At 45.0% G+C, this 6,253-nt stretch overlaps 1 non-coding gene across 1 annotated transcript; it reads left to right on the forward strand.

Annotated features, from left to right (window-relative positions):
• The first annotated feature begins 1,796 nt into the window (after positions 1-1,796).
• Positions 1,797-1,870, forward strand: TRNAI-AAU (transfer RNA isoleucine (anticodon AAU)). The gene has a single exon. It is a non-coding gene; the product is annotated as a tRNA-Ile (tRNA).
• Positions 1,871-6,253: the final 4,383 nt, after the last annotated feature.

Here is a 6,253-nt window from a genome sequence, read left to right on the forward strand (position 1 = left end):
CTGCTTTTTTTCCTTATTGTTTTGTAGGAATTCTTTATATATTTTGGGTACAAGTCTTTTGTTGGACATGCAGATTGCAAGTATCTCCTCCCATTCTGTGGCTTCCTCTTCGTTTTCTCAACAGTGACTGGTGAAGGGATGTTCTTAATTTTAAAGCATTTAAAGTAATACTTTAAAAGGTTTGTTTATAGTGTTATTTTAACACTTGCAATTGTGAAGTCATATCCCCAGGAAAAATTACTGCATTTGTGTTAAATGCCTTTGCCTTCTTTTTTACCCCCAACCAATTCTGTTGGGTGTCCGCCACAAACATCCCAAATTAGAATTCATGAGGTCATTTCAGGCTATTGTGTCTTCCACAAATAGCACCTCCTTATTTAAAATAAAGGAATCAGCATCAGGTAATGAGAGAGCCTTTATCAAAACTTCTGTATACAGTAAAGGGATTCCCTCTTTTCTGAGAGATTTTTTTGGAGGGAAAAAAAATTGCCTAATATTCAAGCAAAGACAGTCCGTACAGAAATATTCTCCATTCCAATGCCATAATAGAAAAAGAATGGAAAAACTGGCATGTCCTAATACTGGTATATTCATTCAGTGGAATACTAAAGAGCTACTTAACAATGACAAGATAAACATATGCATAAGAATACAGACTTAAGTGAGAAAAAAACCAGGAGTGGAACAGCATGTGTGGTAAACCATGTGCACACATCTCTTCTTGAATTTGCACAGTCTGCTTGGAAGGAGTCTCAACAGTGTTAGGAAGGGGGTTGGGGTGCAGAAGCAGAAGGGAGCTTGAGACTCTTGCAAATCATTTGAGGCATTCTAAATATTTTTAAACCTATGTGCATCTATTATTTATCCCCGAAACTACTAATTAAAAATTGAGAAATACAAAATATAGGAATTTGAGAGGGAATGAAAATTTTCATTCTAAGAAATGTATGCTGTCACTTTGAACCCTGAATGGTTCCTTTCAAAGCGGTCAAAACTTCCCCCTGCAGCCTCTCCTGTTGGGGTAAGAACCAAAGTGAGGGCTAAATATTGGGATGTCTCCTTTTTGGGGTTCTGCTCTCAGCAATGTGGGACCCACCTGTGGCCAACTCAGGGCTGACATCTCTGTGAGGCATGTCTGGTGCAGTGCCTAGAGTCCACAAGTTCTAGAGGCTCACAGAAATGTTGGAATTGATTTAAAACAGTAGGAAAAGGATACAATCCAGCCTGGATTGTATTTGTCTTGTACCAGCACAATCATTAAATAAATAAATACATATATGTATGTATATGTAACTGAGCAAGGGCTCATGTGCTCGCAGTGCAAAAAGACAAACTGGCAGTGTGTATTTGCAGCAAAGTAAGGGTTCATTTGCAGGGCACCAAGCCAGGGAGTGGGCGACAAGCCTCAGAGCCACTCCACCTTGGTCTTTGAATTAGGAGTGTTTTAAAGGCAAAGAACAAAAGAACTGGGACTAATCATCCGTCTGCTGACATTTCTTAATCGTGGTTTAGGGAGTCAGGATGTCTCTGGTTTACAATTCTCTGGCGAGGTGGTCCATGGCTTAGGGGTCTGTGAGCTCATCTTGTTTTGGAGAAACAACCTGAGTTTGTACGTTATCTAATAATATCAATTTTAGTACATTAATGATGTTATTGACAACAGCAATCTTAGTCATCTGACTCTGGTGATTAGGGTTCAGTTAGCGCAGGATTGAGATCAGAGGGGACAAGAAAGGGATTGAGATCAGAGGAGACAGACGGGAATAACATTGTGGATAAAGAGATTAACCATAGAGGGAGGGTGTAGCTCAGTGGTAAGAGTGTGTGCTTAATATGCATAAGGTCCTGGGTTTGATCCCCAGTACCTCCATTAAAAAAAATTTTTTTAATTAAAAATAAATAAATAAACCTAATTACCTCCCCCCACCAAAAAGAAAGAGAGAGAGAAAGAGAAAGATTAATTATAAACTCAGTAAGGAAATTTGGTTCCAGGGGGATTTGATTTTGTATACACACACACACACACACACACACACACACACACACACACACACACACACACACATTTACAAGGAAGGGGTTCATGAAGGTGCAGAAGTGCCTAGAAAGTCATAATGTTGCCCTGGGGACACTTTCTGTAAAGGGCTACATAGCAAATATATTAAGCTTGGGGCCCAGATGGTCTGGCTCTGTTGCACCTGAAGTCTGCCTGTAGCAGAAAGCAGCCATAGACATACACAGATGGATGGGAATGGCTGTGTTCCAACAAAACTTTATTTACAAAAACAGGAGGTAGGTGGGATTTGGTCCAGGGCCAACCCTTTGCAGTCCTTGCCTGGGAAAGTTTCAGTATTTGTTGAATGAAGGAATGAACAGGAGAGGCAGGACTGTTACTAGACCTGATCCCTGTCTGGTTAAGTTTGGATTTGGGGGGTTGGGTGGGGGGTGGGGAGTGGATACTGGACTGGGGATCAGTTTTAACCTTATCTCAGCCCCTAACTTGCTGTGTGATCTTGGGCAGGCTGCCCTCCCTTGCTGGTCAGCTCTATGTATGTAAGGTGGAGGCTTTACCTCCCATTTGCTGGACTAGGATGAGAGAATGAAATGTAACAGAGGACATGGAAGTGCCTGGAATAGGAAAAGGAGATTCCCACTGGGCAGCTCAGGGCAGGAACTGCCAGCTTCCTGGAGGCCTGGCAGCCCAGGGAATGTCACTTTGGCAAAGAAAAGAAGGGGGCGGGAGCTGCAAACAGTGTGACCCGAAACACAAACAGTCCCCAAAGAGGGGCCGAAACTCTCAGGTTGGTGAAAACATGCTTGTCAGGTTTCTGTCCTGCCTCTGAGCAGAATGGGGGAAGGTGCCCCAGGCTGGTCTAAATTGGCAGTGGCCAGTAGTGACTAGGGGGATCTGGGCCCCTCATGTTCTCCTGGCCATGTGTCCAGACAGAGGTGGCCCTGGGTGCCCCAGTGTGTAATTGTTCATCAGCCAAGACACTCACTCCAGAACTGGAGGTTGCACCTCAGGGGCAGGTGCCCAGACCCGTGGAGGGAGCACCGTGTCCCCATCTCTCTGCAAGGCTGTTCAGTGGCCTGGTAAGGCAAGCTCTCATGCGACCTGGAAGGGCAATATGGATGCAAGTATTAAAATAGACAACACACATTTCCAGGGATCTGGGAATTTCACTTCCTCTCCAGCTGTATCAATTCAAGCCCTGGCAGGATTCAGAATTCACTCAGAATTCATAGGCCAAACAAAATGTAGTCCTACTGACTTACAGAGGTGCGGTCAGGACCACTGGACTCTACAGGGCAAGTAGAGGCACAAGATGAGCCCGGTGGGGCACCACTGCTGACCTACACCACCACACAAACTCTGCTGGATTTGTTTATGAAAAAGAACAAGATCACATGTTATAAAGTCTTTTCTTGACTTGTAAATTCACAGGGAGGTGAGGGAGAGTGACTGGGGCTCCTGACCCTGGTGAACAGGGTGATGTGGATGCAGATGATGTGTCCAGGCTTCCAGAGCTCTCTCTCACTCTCTAGCCAAGTCATATGTGACCTGGGAAAAGTCTATTCTCATTGAGGCCCAGACTTTGGCAATGGAAGACTGAATTAAGTGACAATAGTGTTAGGTTGTATTTTTTGAGTTACAAATCACGGAAATTCCAACTCAAACTGGATTGACCAAAGAGAGTATTTATTAGCTTTCACAAGAGTAAGGGGGACCACCATCAGGTCTGGCTATATCCAGGGGCTCAAACAATGCTATCTTTCTGTCTTGTGTTTCTGTTCCCTGTGTGCTGCTGCTTATTTTCACGCAGGTAGTTCCATGTGTGAACAAAGGCTGGAGATGACTTGGACATTGCCCATACCTGGTAGAGACGGAGGAAGGAATAGGGGACTGCCTCCACCTGGGTCTCACCTGTCCTTGGAGCCGGGGGACGGGGCAGCCTTTCTGCAGCTCATGAACTCAGCGTGGGAGAGGGGTGGCTCCCTAGAGGAAAGTCAAGGTGTTTAGTCAAGAGACAAGAAGATCAGTACTGGGCAGGCAAAAGCACTGATGCCACTACAGTAAACCCAGCCTCAGGTCTGCACATATTTAAGTCCATAATTTCACTGATTCTTAGCACCAGCTCTGAAAACAATCCCCATTTTATGGCAAAGGCTGAGGACTCAAATGAGTTGCCTGGACCGAGCTGATCTCCGACCTGGGATTTCTGAGTCCTGACCTAGGACTTTTTCTGATTCACCCCACTGTCCCTTCTCTGAGGCCCCTTTCGTATTTTATGCTCCTAAAGTCCTGCATTGCCCAGAGCAGATTGCTGGTGCAGGGTGTGTATACAGCAAGTCTCCCAATCAAATTCTTTGGCTCCTCCTATTATCTGGGGACAAGGAGAGGACAAGGGCACCACTCCCTCACCTCCACCCTGCCCAGGAAGCTAAGCTCTGGTCTCTGGGACCCATTCTCCCATTGGTGACATCATCTGCACATAGGGCCAGTTGTCTGCAGAATGTCTTCCTCTCTGCTAGGAACCCAGTAAGAGGCTTTGGTGGGGAGTTGGGGTGGGGACAGGGAAAGAACCCGATAGACACCAGGAGGGGCCAGCAGGAGGGGAGGTCTCTCTAGGCAATGAACAAAGCTGGCAGAGGCATCCTCCCAGAACCAGTGTGCTGAAAGCACTGACTAGAACCAGTACCCAGTCTTGTCCAGGCCTCAGTTTACCCATTTGTACACGAGGAGCTTGGGCTAAGAACCTTCTAGCTGTAAAACTCATTGATTGACAAAGGGCCAATTTCCTCACACTACAAAAAGTTCCCACAAATCAATAAGAAACACCCCAAAAGAAAACTGGGCAATGGGCATAAGCAGGCCATCCTCCCCTCCCCTTAAAAAAAACCCTAAAGGGTTAACAACTAACATGAAAAAATGTTTGAGCTTGATAGCAATCAAAGGACTGCAGGTAAAACCAACAAAACAATACTGCTTCCGCCAGCCATGCTGATAAAGCTGGTCTCATTCCTGGTGTGTGAGGGGTGGGGGATGGGCACTCAGCTGCCGCGGGAGGGGTGGGAACAGGTGCTACTTTCCTTCTGGGGGGTAATTTGTCAGTATGTAATAAAAGCCCACCTTGTGGGCTGGTCGTACCACTTTGATTCCACATTTAGAACTTTCTCTAAAGGCAAGAATCATGGGTGTTTGCAAAGGTAGTTTAGCAAAGCATACAGAAGCCAGAGAAATATTCTACATATCATAGATCATGCCACCCTCCCCCCAATCCTTTAAAATATTTCAAAAATTTCTTGTCAGCCTTAGAATAAATCCAAGTCTGTAGCCTGATCCTACTCCCTTTCTTTCTCCCTTTCACCTCCTTTCTCACCCTGCTCTTCTCCTTTCTGTTCCTCAAACATCCCAGGCTTGGTCCAGCCTCAGGATCTTTGCATGGACTATTCCCTTGGCCTGAGATGCTTGTCTCCTTTGAATGTGAGCCCCATGAGGGAGGGTCTCTGTGATATTCCCTGCTGGATCCTTGGACTGCCCCCTGACAGCAGTAAATGTTCATTGAATAAATGAATTACTGAGATCGGAAGTTTTAGGGTCAGAAACAGGGGTGGTTTGAGTTCAGGGTCTGCCACTGTTGAACCGTGTGACCTTGAGCAATTTACTTCACCTCTCTGAGCCTTGAGCATCTCTGGTGTGAAGTGCAAACAGGAGAACTACCCCCTGGGGTTCTAATCAGGATTGATTCCAGTGACGCATATAAAGTCCAGTGCAGTGTGAGCCCTCAGGAACTATTTGCTGTAATTATAGATGTTTCCAAAATATTCTCTGTAACTGTCCTGACATGGGTTGAGAAAATTCTTCGGGGATCCATAGAATGCATCCACAAAAAGCATGCTGTAGAAAACAATCTGTGGACATGAAAAGGGGTTAAAGATGTACTGTTTACTTGCTTGTTTTATTATGATGGACACATAACACATGTTCAGAAAAATTCAAGCAATAGAGAGAAAGTCTCCTACTTACCCAAATCTCATGCTATAGTGAGTGAAAAAGGCAGGTAAAAAACAATATGCCTCGTATGAGCTTACTTTTAAAAAATAAAATATATTAATATATACTCATAAGGGAAAACCTATAGATTTACAGTAAATTGTTCGGGGTGTTTGGCAGGAGAGTAGAAATTGCTGGCATTTTTCATGGTCATCTTTGGCTTTTCTGTGGTTTCCTCATTGTCCCCAGTGGCTGACT

The sequence above is a fragment of the Camelus bactrianus genome, chromosome 9, assembly GCF_048773025.1.
Source record: "Camelus bactrianus isolate YW-2024 breed Bactrian camel chromosome 9, ASM4877302v1, whole genome shotgun sequence".
Classification (NCBI taxonomy): domain Eukaryota; kingdom Metazoa; phylum Chordata; class Mammalia; order Artiodactyla; family Camelidae; genus Camelus; species Camelus bactrianus.